The sequence below is a fragment of the Somniosus microcephalus genome, unplaced genomic scaffold (genome assembly GCF_052327205.1).
Source record: "Somniosus microcephalus isolate GS21.2 unplaced genomic scaffold, FLI_Smic_1.0 unresolved_chr1, whole genome shotgun sequence".
NCBI lineage: Eukaryota > Metazoa > Chordata > Chondrichthyes > Squaliformes > Somniosidae > Somniosus > Somniosus microcephalus.
Window position 1 is genome coordinate 22,556,796 of NW_028225179.1, and position 20,844 is coordinate 22,577,639.

The window sequence follows — 20,844 nt, forward strand, 5'->3', positions numbered from 1 at the left end:
AGAGGTATGCTTTAGACTTTTACTCCAAAGTTAACGCACTACTTGCAACACATACCACGCCTATAGTTCTGCGTATTTCACCTGAACCCCAAGACCGCTTGACTTATTGATTCAAATCTTTTAGTTCTTTGATTCCAAAGGGGGCGGTGGACACGAGGCGGTGTTGCCTTGCCCTAACTGTACGTGGTTTTTCAAAATAACTCACATTTTTGCTCAGCTTCACTCGTCCATGCCACCCATCCATGTGGGATCCTGTTCGTGATGCCAATTGCTGTGGAGTATTTTAAACCAACACTCGACACAAGGTTTTCGGATCGATAATCAATCATCTTTATTACACTGGTGGGGAGACAATCTGCTCTGTCATAGCCAGACTTCACCAAATTGGTGCAGCAAACACTACATTTTTATACATTAAAACATATATGTCCAGCTCGGTCAGAATTCATTCCTGCCACCTGATTGGATCTTGGCCCGTATGCATCTTCACTGATTGGTTGCCTATGCTGCGTTACATTAATGTACCACTTTTATTATCGCAAACCTATATGTCTGTTATCCCCCAAGCTATTGTTGCACCTATGACCTTTGTTTATGCCAGATAGGGTCTCATCAACATTGTACTTCTGACTCATTGTCCTCCATTCCTGCCTCTGTCGGTCTCTTTACTTCCAACTCATTATTTTACTTTCCTGCCAGAACAGAACTTACATCCTCTAGGCCTCTTATGGCTTCCACATCGGACTATTTCCAATTGTCTCTAATTGACACAGTATGCAGTTCTGACACTAATGCTTAGGTTGTCTCAACTGCCAGTTCAGCACTTTAGAAAAAGCTTACTACTGCAAATACCTATTAGATTTTTTCTTTATTACACCATTCAGTAAAACTGCCAGCGGTGTCAGTTTAACTCTTCCCCCACTGCAGAAGGAACCACTTATTTAATATCAACATTTATAAATGAGCCATGCTGGGACACCCTGGCACGATCTGTGGGGAGAGGAAGGTAGGGTTAAGGTTTCAGCTCGATGACCATCTGTTCCTACAAATAAACATCATGCATATGTTAGTTGTTTTTAAACAGTAAAAAAGAGAACTTGCACTCCTATAGCAACTTTCACGACCTTGGGACGTCCTAATGCTCACCAATGCTCAGTTTGAGTCCCGACAGGACCACTAGTTTCCAGACCTCATTACAGCCTTGATCCTAACATGGACAAAGGAGCTGGATTCTAAAGGCGAGGTGAGAGTGATTGTTCTTAGCAGCAAAACAGCATTAGACCAAGTGTTGCATCAAGGAGCCCGAGTAAAATTGAAGTCAATGGAACCTGTGGGTGGACACGGGGGAAAGTCCACTGTTAGAGACATACCTAGCATAAAGGAAGATGCTTGTGCTTGTTGGAGGTCAATCATGTCAGCACCAGGACATCACTGCAGGAGTTAATCTTCACCTGCTTCATCAATGACCTTCCCTCTATCATAAGGTCAGACGTGGGGATGTTCAGCGATGCTCGCAAAGTGTTCAGTTCCATTCTCATCTCATCAGATAATGAAGCAATCCTGGCCTGCATGCAGAAAGACCTGCACAACATTCCGGCTTGGGCTGATATGTGGAAATTAAAAATCGCGCTACACAAGTGCCAAAGCTTCTTCCACAGCACCTCCCAAAACCGGGACCTTTACCTCCTAGAAGGTCAAGAGCAGTTTGCGCATGGGAACACCACCACCTGTAAGTTCCCCTCCAAGGCATGCACCATCCTGACTTGTAAATATATCGTCATTCCTTCATTGTCGCTGGGTCAAAATCCGGGACATCCTTCCCTAACAGCACTCTGGGTCCCTTCACCTCACGGACTGCAGTGGTTCAAAAAGGGGCTCATCACCACCCTCTCAAGGGCAAGTGGGATTGTGCAATAAATGCTGATATTGTTAGCGACATCCACATCCCATGAATGGTGATTTTTGTTTAAATTGCTTTACAGAAAATGAAGTACTTTTTGAAGCGTAGTCACTGCTTATAATATAAGAAAACACGGCGGCCGATTTCTACACAGAAAGATCCCACTGTGATGTTGTTGCTGTCCCAGTTTGGGCGCTGTTTTATGGCGCTGATGAAGATGGCTGCCGTCTTTGCGGGCTCCGTGTGTACCAGGTAGCAAAGCGTCCTTGCTGCTTGGTGCCCTCGGTTTGTTAAGGAAAAAGCATTTCACTTACTGGATCTAACTTGTTGTATTTGGTTACGTGACAAATAAAATTGAAATTGAATTGATGTTGGCTGTCGGACACAGCTATGCCCAGGACACCTAGGAAAATCAGTACCTGTTAGAATCATAGAATCTTTGAAATTTGCAGCACAGAAGGAGGGTCATCGGCTCTGGTCGAAAGAGCTATCCAGCCTAATCCCACTTTCAAGCTATTGGTCCATAGCCTTGCAGTTTACGGCACATCAAGTACATATCCAAGTACTTCTCAAATATGATGAGGGTTTCTGCCTCTACCACCATTTCAGGTAGTGAGTTACAGACCCCACCACCCTTTGGGTGATAAAAGTTCTCCTCAACTTCCCTCTAATTCTTCTACCAATTACTTTAAATCTATTCCTCCTTGTTATTGGCCTCTCTGCTAACTAAAATGGGTGCTTCCTATCCACTATAGTTCGGCCGCTCATAATTTTATACACTTCAATTAAGCCTCCCCTCCGCCTCCTCTGTTCCAAAGAAAGCAACTCCAGACTCTCCAATCTTTCCTCAGAGTCAAAATCCTCCACTCCTGGCAACACCCAGACGACAACAGACGACATCGAATTGGAAAAGATCCAGAGGGGAGATGAGGAGATTTTCTTTTTTACATTACAAGTTATTATCATCTTAATGCTCTGCCTGAAATGGTGGAGGAAGCAGATTCAATAGTAACTTTCAAAAGGGAATTGGATAAATGCTTGAATTGGAAAATTTTGCAGGGGTATGGGGAACGAACTGGGAATAATTGGATTGCTCTTCCAAGAGCACGACGGGGCAAATGGCCTCCTTCTGTGATGTATGATTCTCTGATTCTCTGAAAGGTTTTATGGAAAGATTCATCTAAATGAGGCGGTTATTTGCTGGCTCCACCATCTCATTTTATTCCTGTATACAAGTGTCTGTTCTGCCTTCCCTCAACCTCAAGGCAAAGGCTGATGTACGGCGTGGTGGCCAGGTGGTAAGGCCATCTGTCACATAAGCCGAATATCATGGGTTCGACCCCCAACTGCGCCTGGGTGGATTTTATCATATTTTCTTTTACATTTTTAAGGTTTCTCCTTTTTTATCTCTATCAAAACCATTCATAATTTTGAATATTTCTATCAACTCTCCTATTGACATTCACTGCTCTAAGAAGAAAAATCCCAGCTTCTCCAGTCTCGTCCCATAAATGAGGTCCCCCATCCCTGGTACCATTCCAGTAACTCTAGTCTGCACTCTCTCCAAGGCCTTGACTTCTTTCCTAATATGTGGTGCACAGAATTGAACGCAATACACCAGTGCTTTATAAATGTTTAGCATAATTTCCTTGCTTTTATGCTCTATTCGTCTATTAATAAAAGAAAGGAACCCTAATCATTTTTAACATCCTTCTCGCCTTGTCCTCCCACCTTCAATGGTTTGTGTGCACACACCCAATGTCTCCCTGTTCCTGCACCCTCTTTAAAATTGAACCATTTAGAGCTGGTTAATAAATTGCAGGGGAGAGCATTCTGAGCAGTTTCGGGGCCAGTGATCTCCTGAGGGAGCCGATAAAAGGAAATAATCGGCCCCATTAAATTAGTACCGTTTAGTTTACATTGCCTCTCCTCATTCTTCCGACCAAAATATATCACTTTGCACTTCTCTGCGTTAACTTTCATCTGCCATGTGTCTGTCCATTTCACCAGTCTCTTTCTGTTCATACTCCCTCTTTGTAGCTATTACTATCTGCTCTTACTCTCTGTTCTTTGTATCTTTCCCATTCGCCAGGATCTGTGCTATGTTTAGCATTTTTGTATGCTTTTTATTTTATTTTAACGCTGTCTGTCTCTTACCTCTTTAGTCGTCCATGCCTGTTTTTTTGTCCAGTAGAGTTCTTGCCCCACAGGGATATAAACTGATTCCGTACCATGTTAAATTTATTTTGAACACCTCCCACTGATCTTCTGTCATTTTACCTATTAACAGATTTGCCCAGTTTAATGTGGACAGTCTCTGCCTCATCCGTTGAAGTCGGCCCCACCCAAAGCTAGAATCTTAGTAGTTGTGTCGCGTTTCTCCCTTTCAAACACTACGTTGAACTCGATCATGTTATGATCACTATTAAATAAATATTCATGCACCTTTAGTCTGTTGAATAAATCTGACTCATTACTCATTCCTAAATCAAATATGGCCTGCCCGTGTGTTGTTTCTAAGGCATATTGTTGTCGAAAACTATTCCGGATGCACTCAATAAATTAACTTTCTGATAGGTGCTAGTCTGCTTATCCCTATCTATATGAAAATTTACACCCTCCATTAAAACCACTCTGCTTTTCCTACACGCTTGTCTAATTTCTGCTTTTACTAGAACTAGGGGGCATAATCTTAAAATAATGGGCTGCTCATTCAAAACTGAGATGAGGAGAAACTTCTTCACTCAGAGGGTGGTAGGTTTGTGGAATTTGCTGCCCCAGAAAGCTGTGGAAGCTACATCATTAAATAAATTTAAAACAGAAATAGATAGTTTCCTAGAAGTAAAGGGAATTAAGGGTTACGGGGAGTGGGCAGGAAATTGGACATGAGTCTAGGTTCGGAATGGTAATGGCCCTGTGGGTAGTGGAGTGGGCCCAGGGGCCGTGTAGCCTTGTTCTGCACCTACTGTGTTCCAATTCTGTGTTAGATTTCAGGAGATGGTTTTATTCCTGTTCCTGGCTGGGGTGGAGATCGCCTTTACAGAAGGTAAGTACTGTAGAAAATATAGGGACAGAGTGATCTCCTGGAAGAATTTCGATCGCCTAGATGGGTCAGAGAGGAATTTCCCAGATTTTTTTCTCCCAAATTGGCCATTGGGTCTTTATCTGGTTTTTCGCCTCACATGGGTTCGGGTGGATGCAGAGTGATAGAAGATTTGAGGTTAGGATCAGATCAGCCATGATCTTATTGAATGGTTGAGCAGGCTCGAGGGGCCGATTGGCCTACTCCTGCTCCTATTTCTTATGTTCTTATGTTCTTTATAAAATCTAGCACGTCACAGCTGCGATGAGAGGGCCTCTACTCAACTCCCACTGCAGTCTTAAATTTTTCCTAGCTCTTAATTCTAACCATAAAGTCCCCATTGCCTGCTTATCTCTCATTATAGTCTCTCTTATGATTGAAGTGATTTCACGCTTAGTCACTAAGACTACTGCTCCCCCCTGTACCATTTCCCTATCTTTCCTGTAGACGTCCAGCAGACCTTCCACCACTCTGTATTACTGCCAACTTGAGATGAAGGCTACAATTCCATGAACCTTTCATCTTCTTTTGTACCTGTCCAGCAGTTTGAAGTAACTAATGTACGTAGACTTTTAACACATTCTGCTCCTCCACGGTTCCTAAATTCTCACCTTTTTGAATATACTCTGATCTATATTTCTCAGGTCTAAAGTGGATGATCTCACGGTTCTCCACTTTGAACTCAATCGGCCACAGTTGTGCCCACTCATTTAATCTATCAATGTTTCTTTGGAACTTTCTGCTCCCACCTACACTACTTACTTTGCCGCCTAACTTAATGCCATCAGCAAACTTGGTTATAGGATGGACGTCATCGAAATTTGAAAAAGGGCTGGGAATGGGAATAGATCAGCGGGCTGAGCTGACAGGGCATTGGAATTCGGAATGTATAAAATGCAGTCTCCAATGCTCCACTTATCTGCATCAGACTGAAAGTAATTTGTAATACATCATCGATCCATACTGGTCGCTGTAATCTGAGGTTGTAGCTCGGTGTTTCAGTTTGGAAAGGGTTGGGTCTCGTTGGCACAATCGGTTGACAAGGTCAGCTGTCAGCTCAAATAATTGATGGTTCCATTAACGATCGAGTAATCTTTACCTTATTGTCTCACTGTTTCAGGTTTCAACGAATGAACACAAATGTGCTGCAAACATTGCCAGCTGGGCCCGGCTGATATTCCCAACATTTACCCTGCGGTCGGATAGCAAGCACATCAAAAATATATAAAAGCCTGAGACTGGCTTCACGGAAATCAGAATTCATCTTAGCAGACTAGGCCCCGAAAGGACGGATGGGAGGCTGCACTGGCTGCAGGAGAGCTGGTTCGCTGTGACATGGATATTTCCGCAGTGAGCCACACCAGACTCTCTCCATGTTTCCACAATGAAAGTCACACCGTTTATTTTAGAAAAGCAAAATGATATTCACATCCTCACTGGCTTCAGTTGATTTGTGAGAGATCATTATAAGATCCTGCAGGGCTGCCTCGGTTAATAACAACTGTTTTAATCTACATTTCAGACACGGCAACAAATCTATCGTTTTGTTGCTGTTTTCTAGAGCCTGGAATGAGTGAGGCCGCGAAAGCAGCTCTCTTCAATAACCCGCTGCTGGCAAATAGCAGCGAATGTGGCCTCAGACAGCGCATTACAGCCCATTTCTGGGGAACAAGATACCACTGAAGCAGAGTTCTGCAGAGCTTTGCATCTCTCGCCTATAGGTGACACCATGGAAATCGATAACATAGAATCATAGAATATTACAGCACAGTAGGGGGCATTCGGCCCATCGAGCCTTTGTAAGAGTGAACCAATTAATCCCACTCCCCTGCGGGTTCCCCATAGTCCAGCATATTTTTTTTATTTCCAAGTGTTTATCTAATTAACTTTTAAATGTTAGTATTGAATCAGCTCTGCACCTAACTGAAGTCTTTCATCACTTGTACCATTCCAGTAAATCTCCACTGCACACTCTCTGAGGGCTTGACATGATTCCTCACTGTGGAGCCCAGAATTGGCCACAATACTCCAGCTTGTGCCTAATTAGTATTTTATGAAGTTTGAACATAAATTCCTTGCTTTTTCCTCAAATCCTCGATTTATAAAGTCATGGACCGCGAATGCCCTCCTTACAGCCTTCTCAACTTGTCCCACCACCTGCAAATACATGTGAACGTACACCCCCAGGTCGCTCTGTTCCTGCACCCACTTTAAATGAAACACGTGGTTTACTTTGACTCTCCTGATACTTCCTACCAAACTTAATTAATTTGTCAAATTTCATCTGCCATGACCATTTCGCCGGTCTGTCTATGTCCTCCTGAAATCTGCCAATAGCATACTCACTACTTATTACGTTGCCAACACATCCACAAACTTTGAAATTTGACTCGCTATACCCAACTCCAGGTCATTTATATAAAACAAGAAAAGAAATAATCCTAATACCCATCACTGGGGGACCCACTGCAGCGAAAGCAGCGCATTACTGCCAGTGAAGCAAGATACCACATGGCCCAGCGAGGCCTCCTCATACACAGAACACATTGACAGTGAAATCCCAGGGCCTTCCAGCAACAGTTCGCGTTTTGTTTACCTCAGTGTGTAACTGCAGGGTCATTAGGTTTTGAATCAGGAGGTCAGAATGATCGAATGGTCTAAGGCGCTCTGTTTAGGTTGTAATTTCCTCTAGAGGCGAGTGTTCGAATTCCACTTCTGACAATTTGTCCTTTACTTATACAGAACGATTTTATCTAGATTTTTTGGAGGTAATTTTTCGGCCCAGTTGATTTATTCCTTCCAGAAAACGAAGCCCACTTCCATCCAAGGCAGGTTTGTTTCATTGGTTGTAAGTATGTATTGTGTTGGCAGTCAGCAGAACAGGGCCAGTGGAATCAATCCATTGTGCTTCAAACTTGCAGTTCCACATCATAAATTATCAGATAGGGCCCATATCATTCCACAGCAATCTCCAGTGGCTTTGGAAGAAGGCTAATGTAAACTAGCATATTTACTTCAGGACTTAAAGACACTCAATTAAAGTCTTTTTTTAGCAATCAATAACCTGTGATCCTTTTAAATATATTTAGATGAGCCCATGTTAGATACACGTGTATTTGCGAGTTGCTAATGTGTTGAATGTAAATGATTTTGCGTCTCTGTTATTTACTAATATAGTTAGATGTGTCTGTATTATTATTTTTGTATTGGGTGGGGGATCTGTGTCAGTAATAAATGTAATAAATGTATATCTGAGCGCTGCAAATGTCCAGTCCGACACCATTCTATCTTCCCATTGTCCCTGTTATGTTCATTAATAAATAGACATTCTTATTATGAACACAGCTAGCTTTTGCTAGTTACTTTATTGAGCTCATGTGGACTGGTACAGTATCTGTAGAGGCTTCGATCTTGACTGCTGCCTTGTGGGTAGCCTAGTGCCTCATGGGTAATGTAGTCTTAATATATATACAGCTGAGCAGTGTAGTCTTATATACAGCTCTACACAGCTCTACGGCTCCACCTAGTGTCCACTATAGAATGACATGTTATTGATCGTTACATCCCCCTTTCTTTGAGGTTTAACAAAATCAATATCAATCAACTTTCAAGAAAACAATAAAGATAACATCAGTAACACTTTTGTTAGTGCTCTATAAACATAAACATTTTCAAAATAGTCAGCCCTATTCAAAGCTTTACATTGTACTCAAAGATTAAGTCTATCAGGCTCTTTTACTTCACGTGTGGATCTTCTCAACACGGGTAAGTCTGATGTGTCTTCATGACATTGTTCTGGAGGTGAATGACAAGATGCAGTTGCGGCATTCTCATCAATCTGGTCCTGAATAGATCGAGGTCTCCTTGCAATCTTTGCTTGGAGAGGGTTTCAGTGTTTCCTTCACTCTTCATGCCATAACTCTCAATGGAGTCAATGCACTCTCGAAAAACTGCTGGCAGCTGGATCCCATCATACAGCATAGCCTCTCAGCAGCCTCGGCTAATGGAACACCAAAGATTGGCCTGAGGGAAGAATGAGTATCCTCCGGAACTGCTTCCTGCTCTGGTGCAGGCTTCTTCTTTTTCTTTTTCTCTTTCCACTGCTTAACAACATCTGCTGCGGTTATATCTTTCGACTTTTTCTCCTTGTGTTTTCCTCTTTGTGCTTTTCTTCCTTTGGCTTCTCTTTGACCTTAAAGTATTTTTCCTTCTTCTTGGAGAAACTAGGCTTTTTGAAGACATGGATACCTTTCGCCTTTTCATCCTTGATGGGCTCTCTGCTTCATCACCTGAGTCATCTGGTCTGCTTATGGCACAGTTTATACGGTAGTCTCTCTTGACCAGTTCTAAGTCTTCACAAGCTTTGTCACCTAGTATCGAATCAAGTCGTTCAGCCACAACAGAAAACAAGAGATGATGCACTTTGTCTTTGACTGTCACTTTAAGTCTGCATACACCTAAGCTATCTATGTTCTGTCCATCATAGCTCTTCAGTAGTACTGACTTTTTCTGTATTTTCGGCTTTTCTTTCTAATTTTTTATGTCACTCATACTGATTAAGTTTGCTTTTGCCCCAGTGTCCAGTATCAATGTAACTAATGCTCCATTTATCTGCAGTGGGATCATCCATTTGTCCACTTTTACTGCATTGACTTTATGTTCAGCATTGTCCATTTCTGAGGGCTGCACATTTTCTGTATTTTTTTTGATATCGTCACATGACACCATTCCTACAAAAAATGTCTCACTTAAATCATAAGAACATAAGAACATAAGAAATAGGAGCAGGAGTAGGCCAATCGGCCCCTCGAGCCTGCTCCGCCATTCAATAAGTAATGGCTGATCTGATCCTATCCGCCAATCCACTATCACAGAACCATCTCCTGAATCTAACAGAATTAGACACACGAAATAGGAGCAGTATCAGGCTACACGGCCCCTGGGCCCGCTCCGCGACCCACAGGGCCATGACCGATCCGAACCTAGACTCATGTCCAAATTCCTGCCCGCTCCACGTAACCCTTAATTCCCTTTACTTCTAGGAAACTGTCTATTTCTGTTTTAAATTTATGTAATGATGTAGCTTCTACAGCTTTTTGGGGCAGCATATTCCATGGACCTACCACCGTCTGAGTGAAGTAGTTCCTCCACATCTCAGTTTTGAAAGAGCAGCCCCTTATTCTAAGACTATGCCCCCTAGTTCTAGTTTCACCCATCATCGGCAACATCTTCCCCGCATCCACCCGATCCACCCCCTTCACAATCTTATATGTTTCAATAAGATCGCCTCTCATTCTTCTGAACTCCAATGAGTAGAGTCCCAATCTACTCAACCTCTCCTCATATGTCCATCCTCTCATCCCCGGGATTAACCGAGTGAACCTTCTTTGTACTGGCTCGAGAGCAAGTATGTCCTTTCTTAAGTATGGACACCAAAACTGTACGCAGTATTCCAGGTGCGGTCTCACCAATACCTTGTACAACTGAAGCAATACCTCCCTATTTTTATATTCTATTCCCCTAGCAATGAAAGCAAACATTCCATTGGCCTTCTTAATCCTTTGCTGCACCTGCATACTAACCTTTTGAGTTTCGTGCATCAGGACCCCCAGATCCCTTTGTACTTCAGCACTTTCCAGTTTCTTGCCATTAAGATAATAACTTGCTCTACGATTTTTCCTGCCAAAGTGCATAACCTCACACTTTCCAGTATTGTATTCCATCTGCCAAATCTCTGCCCACTTACTTAGCCTGTCGATGTCCCCTTGCAGGTTGTTTATGTCCTCCTCACTCACTACTTTCCCTCCCATCTTAGTATCATCTGCAAACTTTGATACGTTACACTCGGTCCCCTCCTCCAAATCGTTAATATAGATTGTAAAGAGCTGGGGCCCCAGCACTGACCCCTGCGGAACACCACTAGTTACTGATTGCCAGTCTGAGAATGAACCATTTAACCCAACTCTCTGCCTTCTGTTAGATAGCCAATCCTCTATCCATGCCAGAATATTACCCTCAATCCCGTGGTTTTTTATCTTAAGCAATAATCTTTTGTGTGGCACCTTGTCAAATGCCTTTTGGAATTCTAAATACACTACGTCCACTTGTTCCCCTTTATCCACCCAATATGTTACTTCCTCAAAGAACTCCAGCAAATTTGTCAAACATGACTTCCCCTTCATATAACCATGCTAACTTTGTCCTATTAAATTATGATATTCTAAATGTCCTGTTACTGTCTCCTTAATAATGGACTCCAAAATTTTACCTACCACAGATGTTAGGCTAACCAGCCTATAGTTTCCAGCCTTCTGTCTGCAGCCCTTTTTAAATAAGGGTGTTACATTAGCAGTTTTCCAGTCTGCCGGGACCTTTGCCGAGTCCAGGGAGTTTTGGAAAATTATTATCAATGCATCCACAATCCCAACCGTCACTTCCTTCAAGACCCTAGGATGTAAGCCATCAGGTCCAGATGATTTATCCGCCTTGAGTTCCATTATTTTACCGAGTACCACTTCCTTAGTGATTTTGATCGTGTTTAGCTCATCCCCCCCTTTAGCCCCCTGTTTATCCAGTGTTGGGATATTCTTAGTGTCTTCTACTGTAAAGACTGATGTAAAATATTCATTCAGTGTTTTTGCCATCTCCATATTTCCCACCATTAATTTCCCGGTCTCATCCTCTAAGGGACCAACATTTACTTTAGCCACCCTTTTTCTTTTTATATAACTATAAAAACTCTTACTATCTGTTTTTATATTTTATGCTAATTTACTTTCATAATCTATCTTCCCTTTCTTAATCAATCTTTTTGTTATTTTTTGCTGTCTTTTAAAGTTTTCCCAATCCTCTATCCTCCCAATAGATTTGGCTACCTTATATGCCCTTGTTTTTAGTCGAATACTATCCTTAATTTCTTTACTTAGCCACGGATGGCTGTCTTTTCTTTTACACTCTTTTCTTCTCAGTGGAATATATTTTTTTGGAAGTTGTAAAATAACTCCTTAACTGTACACCACTGATCATGTATCGTCTTACCCTTTAATCTATTGTCCCAATCCACTCTACTCAATCCGCTCTCATACCTTCATAGTCTCCTTTATTCAAGCTTAGCACGCTTGTTTGAGATCCAACCTTCTCACCCTCTAATTGAATATGGAATTCAACCATGTTATGGTCACTCATTCCAAGGGGATCCTTTACTAGGACATTTTTAATTAATCCCATCTCGTTACACAGGACCAGATCTAAGGTTACTTGCCCCCTGGTCGGTTCAGTAACATACTGCTCAAGAAACCCATCCCTAATACACTCAATGAACTCATCCTCAAGGCAGCCCTGCCCAATCTGATTTTTCCAATTAATATGATAGTTAAAATCCCCCATAATTATAGATGTTCCCTTATTACAAGCCTCAACTATTTCCTGATTGATACTCCGTCCAACAGAGTTGCCACTGTTCGGAGGCCTATAGACTACGCCCACTAGTGTTTTTTCCCCTTATTATTCCTCACCTCCACCCAAACTGTTTCATTTTCCTGATCTTTTGACCCAATATCATTTCTCTCTATTACAGTGATTCCTTCCTTTAATATCATAGCCACCCCACCTCCCCTTCCTTCCTGCCTGTCCTTCCTGATCGTTAAATAACCTGGTATGTTTAATCCCCAGGCATTGTCATCCTGCAGCCATGTTTCTGTAATGGCCACAAGATCATACCCATATGCAGTTATTTGTGCCATTAACTCGTCTATTTTGTTACAAATGGTACGTGCATTCAGATAGAGAACTTTCAAAGATGTTTTGTGACACTTAGTTCCTGCTTTTCCCCTTTTTAGTACTTTACCTTTTACTGCATACCTTCTGCCCCTTCCTGACACGCACTGATTTTTAATTTCCCCATTGCAACCTAAGTCTATGACCTTCTCTGTTGTCATTTTTATTATTTGCTCTCTAGGAATCTCCCCCCCACTAGTCAGTTTAAAGCCCTCTCTACAACCCTAGTTATATGATCCGCCAGGACTCTAGTCCCAGCACTGGCCAAGTGAAGCCCATCCCAATGGAACAGCTCCCTCCTGCCCCAGTACTGGTGCCAGTGCCCCAGGAAGCAAAACCCATTTCTCCCACACCAGTCTTTGAGCCACGCATTTAACTCTCTAATATTATTTGTCCTAGCCAAATTCGCTCGTGGCTCAGGTAATAATCCAGAGATTATTACCCTTGTGTTTCTGCTTTTTAATTTGACCCCTAGCTGTTCAAACTCCCTCAGCAGTACCTCCTTCCTTGTCCTATCTATGTCGTTGGTACCAACATGGACCATGACAACTGGATCCTCCCCCTCCCACTCCAAGTTTCTCTCCAGTCCAGAGGCGATGTCCTTAACCCTGGCACCGGGCAGGCAACACAGCCTTCGGGACTCTCGCTCTCGGCTGCAAAGAACTCTATCTATCTCCCTAACGATACCATCCCCTACCACTACAACATTTATTTTAACTCCCCCCAATTGAATGGCCCCCTGTCCACGGTGCTGTGGCCAGGTTGCTCATCCTCCCTGCAGTTCCTGCTCCTGTTCCCACAGGGAGTAAGAGCCACGAACCTGTTGGACAAGTGCAAGGGCTGCGGCTCCTCCAACACTACCTCCTTGGTCCCCGCACCTGCCTCACTTCTAGTCACACCATCCTGACCCTGGCCACGGACTACATCTGAATTAATTAATCTAATTGGTGTGACTACCTCGTGATACACAGAGTCCAGGTAACTCTCCCCCTCCCTGATGTGTCTCAGTGTTTGAAGCAAGGACTCCAGCTCTTCAACACGGAGCCGGAGTTCCTCGGGCAGCCAAAACTTACTGCAAATGTGATCACTTTGAGCATCAATGTCCTCAATCACATTCACTTGTTGCCCTTTCATTGTTTTTACTTTTGAAAAGCATTGCTTGGTAAAGTGATTCTTTCCATTACACTTTGTGCACATTTTTCCAAACGCTGGGCATTGTCTTAACTGGTGTTTGTAACCACAGCGTTTACAATTAAAAATTTCATCCTCCGATTGCTTTTCATTTCTGTTCTGCCCACGTTTCTTCCCCTTGTAGTACACAGCACCGACAGCAGCATTATCACTCATTGCAATCGCATCATTATTGATTTCACTGAAAGTCTTCGTGTGCTTTCGAGCTAGCTCGCTGGCTTGGCATATTTTCACCGCATTTTCCAAATTTAGTTTGGTTTCTCTCAACAGACGTTCCCTGACTTTTTTATCATGAATACCAAACACAATCTGGTCACGAATCATGGATGCTTTGAGCTCAGAGAAATTACATGTCTGTGCTTTCAGTTTCAGGTCAGTTATAAAGCTAGCAAAAGTCTCATTTTGTTGCTGTGTCTGAGAACGGAAGATGTATCTTTCATACGTCTCATTCTTTTTGGGAGCGCAAAGTGCATCAAATTTTTTTAGCACATCTCCTAATTTTTCTCTGTTCTCCACTGGATTAAATACAAATGTATTAAATACCTCTATCACCTGTGGGCCTGCATCCGTAAGCAGCAATTCTATCTTCCTTGCGTCTGGCTTCGTACCGAATCCGATGGCTGCAATGTAGAGTTCGAATTACTGTTTAAAAGTCTGCCAATTGTAGTCGATTTTTTCTGTGAGATTCAAACGCTCTGGTGGCTTCAAATTCTCCATGTCGCTTTTAACAATTTTCAGCAGATCTTCACCATCCTGGTACCATGTTATGTTCATTAATAAATAGACATTCTTATTATGAACACAGCTAGCTTTTGTTAGTTACTTTGTTGAGCACATGTGGACTGGTACAGTATCTGTAGAGGCTTCCATCTTGACTGCTTCCTTGTTGGTAGCCTAGTGCCTCATGGGTAATGTAGTCTTAATATATATACAGCTGGGTAGTGCAGTCTTATATACAGCTCTACACAGCTCTATGGCTCCACCTAGTGTCCACTATAGAATGACATGTTATTGATCGTTACAGTCCCCACTTCGGACACGGCAGACCAGCTGTTACATTCGGATTCAACTTTGCTTTCATTAACCATGTTGATATTTAGACAATGTGAAGTTTACACGATAAAAACTCATGTTCCACCAGACTCACTGCTACCACCTAAGCGTTCCTCAATCTTTCTGATAAAACCTGAGTGTTCATTTCTCACTCTGATATCTCCAGACTATTGCTTACTCTCACTGATAGCTCCTCAGCGTCCCGTACCCTCTTCGATACATTCTGAGCGCCCCTTACACACTCTCATACCTCCCGAGCGCTCATTAAACCTCTCTGATAACTCCTGAGTTCCCTTTCCCTCTATAATACCTTCTGAGTGTCCGTTACTCTCTCTGGTATCCATTTAGAGCCCTCATACCCACGTGATACTATCTCAGAAACCCTTCAATTCCCTCACAGCTTCTGAGCTCCCCATTGCTCTGGCAATCCCCTCTGAGAAACTCTGAGACTCCCTGATGCCAGGAGCAACGTGTGTTTGGAATGTTGCGGTGCAGGAGAAAGTGGGCAGAAACAGCTGCCTTTACATCGTGTGTGGGGAAAGGTAAGTAGATCTTGTATGTGAGAAGAGCGCAGAAACGTTTTGCCTGAAACTGCGCCCTTGAGGCAAGTTTTGTGTTGTCGGGTAAACTGCTACAGTGAAAGCACAAAATTAAAACAGAACATATTGGAAATATTCAATAGATCAGGCAGCTTCTGAAGAGAAATTTTCCTTTTACCAGACGTCACTGTCCACTTTCAATTACACTTCACGTAACTTATAGCTTACAATTTCAACACCTCCGTGCAAGAAACAGTTTGGGCTGAAATGAGGACTTTGCTGATTTGTGCAAATAGAGTGAGGCAGCAAAACAAAACTTCCCACTGAGGATTGGGCAAGGAAAGGACTCAGGAGTCTTGGATGCGTTGAAAAAGATCTCATCTTAAATACAATAACGGTAGAATTCAAAACAATGCGTGTAGAGCACAGATGATTAGCGACCCACCGCCTTAACCCCTCAACCACCTCGCTCCATAAACAGAGCTCAGAAAGCTCTTTGTTTCCTTCTTTCTCAATGCAAAGCCCTTCACTCAATGCCGGCTTTCAATTATCAGTCACCAGTATCAGAAATAAAATCACACGGGTGTGGTAGCGTGGCCGAGCAGTCTAAGGCACTGAATTAAAACTCCATTCTTTTCGGGGGCGTGGATTCGAAACCCACTCCTGTCATAAAATTGTATTGATTTTGTTGTTGCCCGAAGAAATGCTCGCTGCAAAGTTCAAAATAAAAAATATATGATGGAGCGAACGTTGATCAGGTCAAGTACCATCTAGTGAGACAGGCACTTCATCAACAATCCCTTTATTAAGCAACATCATGCGCGAAAAAACTGTTCATTTTATTCCTTCCTGGAACGTGGGCCTCGCTGGCAATCCCTATCAAATGTAATAACGACGAGGATGGGATCCAGAACCCACGCGTACAGAGCCCAATAGATTAACAGTCCATCGCCTTAATCTCTCGGTCACCTCGTCTCCACCATACACTGCTCTCAGCCATTCCATTTCCTGCTTTTTGCATTTAAGCAGAAATACCCTGAAAGAAAGTTCACTTCACCGCTTATTCTGCCCGTGCACACAGATCTACAATGTTGAAAATGTACAATCAGCTTAATGTAAGCAAAAGGCCTTCCGCTGCTTCAGTTGAGGGACTGTCAAAAATGGTCGGTTTGCAGCCAGATTCAGAAAATAAAAAGCGTCTCCCAGTTAATTAAACGACCGCGGCAGGACTCCAACCTGCAATCTTTCGATAACTGAAAAACTCGCAACCGAATTCAGACGCCTTATCCATTAGGCCACGCGGCCGCTGAAGCTGCTGAGCCTCTTTTTATGGGGAGAATTGTGAGCAAATTCAAGGAAACTGCTCGCAAAAACAAGCGGATTGAGGAAAAGATAAACATATTTTAACTGAATGAACAGGACTTCTGCGAGCTGGGTTTGCACCAGCGCAGGGAATCGCAATGTAACGTGAGCCATAGCATCGGCGGCTCGTTGGTCTAGGGGTATGATTCTCGCTTCGGGAATTTCTGTGGCTTAAAATGCGAGAGGTCCCGGGTTCAAATCCCGGACGAGCCCAGTCACAATTAATTAAACTCAACACCTCAGTCATGAAAGCTGAAATCGCTCTACTTTAAAAAAAAAAACGAAATGATCCGGTATTGTGAGCTCTGCCATTTTAAGCAGACACAGAATGATCCGGGACTGTGAGCACTCCTGGATTAAACAGACCCAGAGTGATTAACAACTGACCACGACCCATTCCATTAAAGACAGGCCTGATTTTCAATGCTTATGAAATCGATGGCAACATAAATCGGACTGTTTCTATACTCGGCGGCCGATTACAATGCCCGCTTTTCTGTTGGACGACAAATTGAAGGTTTACTCCATTATAATTTTTCCATTTATCTCCGTCATTTCTCTCCAGCCAGATGAACTGAGTGCAGGTGTCAGCCGTGGCTCAGCGGCAGCAAAGTCAAGCAGCACTCCAGAGACTTGAGCACATAATCCAGGCTGACACTCCAGTGCAGTACTGAGGTAGTGCTGCACTGTTGGTGCCCCCGTCTTGCTAGTAAGACGTTAAACCGGGCCCTCCGATCCCATGAAAGTATGCCGAAAAGAACGAGGATTTCTCGCCCATTATTTAGCTCTCAACCAAAGACACTAAAACAGAAAATCTCTTCATTAAGGTTGATAAATATTTTTGAAATTACATTGCCTACTAAAGGAGTAACTTATGTTTCTGCTCCCTAAACATTTGCCTCTGGTCCGGCTACTCTTTCATTCGGTGACAATCTCAGCAGAAGAAAGGAGGAGTTCGACAATCTCCGAATCACGATCACTGCACCACATTCATTCAAGAAGTTGAAGAATTGCAGTGGTCTCTTTTAATTTTAACAAGATATGAGTAATGCATGGGCACAGACTAGGAGCACCAGGGCGATTCTGACGAAATTGCATTTGAAAGTTTATTTTAGGCAAGATTCAGTTAAAAGCTCGGAAAGGGTACCAGGATCAAACGTAATAACGACGAGGATGGGATCCGCATTCTCGATTAACAGTCCATCGCCTCAACCTCTCGGCCACCTCGTCTCAACCATGCACTGCTCTCAGCCATTCCATTTCCTGGTTTTTGCATCTAAGCAGAAATACCCTGAAAGAAAGTCCACTTCACCGCTTATCCTGCCCATGCACACAGATCTACAATGTTGAAAATGTACAATCAGCTTAATGTAAGCAAAAGGCCTTCCGCTGCTTCAGTTGAGGGACTGTCAAAAATGTTCGGTTTGAAGCCAGATTTAGAACAGACAAAGACTTGAGCACATAATCCAGGCTGACACTCCAGTGCAGTACTGAGGTAGTGCTGCACTGTTGGTGCCCCCGTCTTGCTAGTAAGACGTTAAACCGGGCACTCCGATCCCATGAGAGTTTGCCGAAAAGAACGAGGATTTCTCGCCCATTATTTAGCTCTCAACCAAAGACACCAAAACAGGAAATCTCGTCATTAAGGTTGATAAATATTTTTGAAGTTACATTGCATCCTAAAGGAGAAATTTATGTTTCTGCTCCCTAATCATTTGCCTCTGTTCCCGCTACTCTTTCATTCGTTGACAACCTCAGCAGAAGAAAGGAGGAGTTCGACAGTCTCCGAATCGCGATCACTGCTCCACATTCATTCAAGCAGTTGAAGAAATGCAGTGGTCTCTTTTAATTTTAACAGGATATGAGTAATGCATGGGGCACAGACCAGGAGCACCAGGGCGGTTCTGACGAAATTGAAGTTGAAAGCTTATTTTAGGCAAGATTCAGTTAAATGCTCGGAAAGTGTACCAATATCAAACGCAATAACGACGAGGATGGGATCCGAACCATCACATACGGAGCCCAAGAGATTAACAGTCCATCGCCTATAATCTCTCGGCCACCTTGTCCCCACCATACATTGCTCGCAGCCATTCCATTTCCTGCTTTTTGCATTTAAGCAGAAATACCCTGAAAGAAAGTTCACTTCACCGCTTATTCTGCCCGTGCACACAGATCTACAATGTTGAAAATGTACAATCAGCTTAATGTAAGCAAAAGGCCTTCCACTGCTTCAGTTGAGGGACTGTCAAAAATGGTCGGTTTGCAGCCAGATTCAGAACAGAAAAAGCGTCTTCCAGTTAATTAAACGACCGCGGCAGCACTCCAACCTACAATCTTTCGTTAACTGAAAAACTCGCAACCGAATTCAGACGCCTTATCCATTAGGCCACGCGGCCGCTGAAGCTGCTGAGCCTCTTTTTATGGGGAGAATTATGAGCAGATTCAAGGAAACTGCTCGCAAAAAGAAGCGGATTGAGGAAAAGACAATCATTTTAACTGAATGAACAGTACTTCTGCGAGTTGGGTTTGCACCAGCGCAGGGATTCACAATGCAACTTGAAGCAAAACATTGGCGGCTCGTTGGTCTAGGGGTATGATTCTCGCTGTGGGAGGTTTTTGTGGATTAATAAATGCGAAAGATCCCGCGTTCAAATCCCGGACCAGCTCTGCCGCATTTAGTTAAGCTCAACACATCGGTCATGAAAGCGGAAATCGCTCCACTTTAAAAAAAACGGAATGATCCGGGACTCTGAGCTCTGCCATTTTAAAGAGACACTGAATGATCCGGGACTGTGAGCACTCCGGTTCAAACAGACCCAGAGTGATTAACAACTGACCACGACCCATTCCATTGAAAACAGGCCTGATTTTCAATTCTTATGAAATCGATGGCAACATAAATCGGACTGTTTCTATAATCGGCGGCCGATTACAATGCCCGCTCTTCTGTTGGACTTCAAATTGAAGGTTTACTCCATTATAATTTTTCCATTTATCTCCGTCATTTCTCTCCAGTCAAATCAACTGAGTGTAGGTGTCAGCCGTGACTCAGCGGCAGCAAAGTCAAGCACCACTCCAGAGACTTGAGCACATAATCCAGGCTGACACTCCAGTGCAGTACTGAGGTAGTGCTGCACTGTTGGTGCCCCCGTCTTGCTAGTAAGACGTTAAACCGGGCCCTCCGATCCCATGAGAGTATGCCGAAAAGAACGAGGATTTCTCCCCCATTATTTAGCTCTCAACCAAAGACACTAAAACAGAAAATCACTTCATTAAGGTTGATCAATATTTTTGAAATTACATTGCCTCCGAAAGGAGAAATTTATGTTTCTGCTCCCTAAACATTTGCCTCTGGACCCGCTACACTTTCATTCAGTGACAATCTCAGCAGAAGAAAGGAAGAGTTCGACAATCTCCGAATCACGATCACTGCTCCACATTCATTCAAGATGTTGAAGAATTGCAGTGGTCTCTTTTAATTTTAACAAGATATGAGTAATGCATGGGGCACAGACCAGGAGCACCAGGGCGATTCTGACGAAATTGCATTTGAAAGTTTATATTAGGCAAGTTTCAGTTAAAAGATCGGAAAGTGTACCAGTATCAAACGTAATAACGACGAGGATGGGATCCGCATTTTCGATTAACAGTCCATCGCCTTAACCTCTCGGCCACCTCGTCTCAACCATGCACTGCTCTCAGCCATTCCATTTCCTGGTTTTTGCATCTAAGCAGAAATACCCTGAAAGAAAGTCCACTTCACCGCTTATCCTGCCCATGCACACAGATCTACAATGTTGAAAATGTACAATCAGCTTAATGTAAGCAAAAGGCCTTCCGCTGCTTCAGTTGAGGGACTCTCAAAAATGGTCGGTTTGAAGCCAGATTCAGAACAGAAAAAGCGTCGCCCAGTTAATTGAACGACCGCGGCAGGACTC

At 43.2% G+C, this 20,844-nt stretch overlaps 1 non-coding gene and 1 pseudogene across 1 annotated transcript; one reads left to right on the top strand and one right to left on the bottom strand.

The window, feature by feature from the left end:
* The window catches only part of LOC147094086 (uncharacterized), a 326,695-nt pseudogene that overhangs the window by 253,423 nt on the left and 52,428 nt on the right, over positions 1–20,844 (bottom strand).
* trnap-cgg (transfer RNA proline (anticodon CGG)) lies at positions 17,027–17,116 on the top strand. Its single transcript is given in 2 exon segments — positions 17,027–17,062; positions 17,081–17,116. It is a non-coding gene; the product is annotated as a tRNA-Pro (tRNA).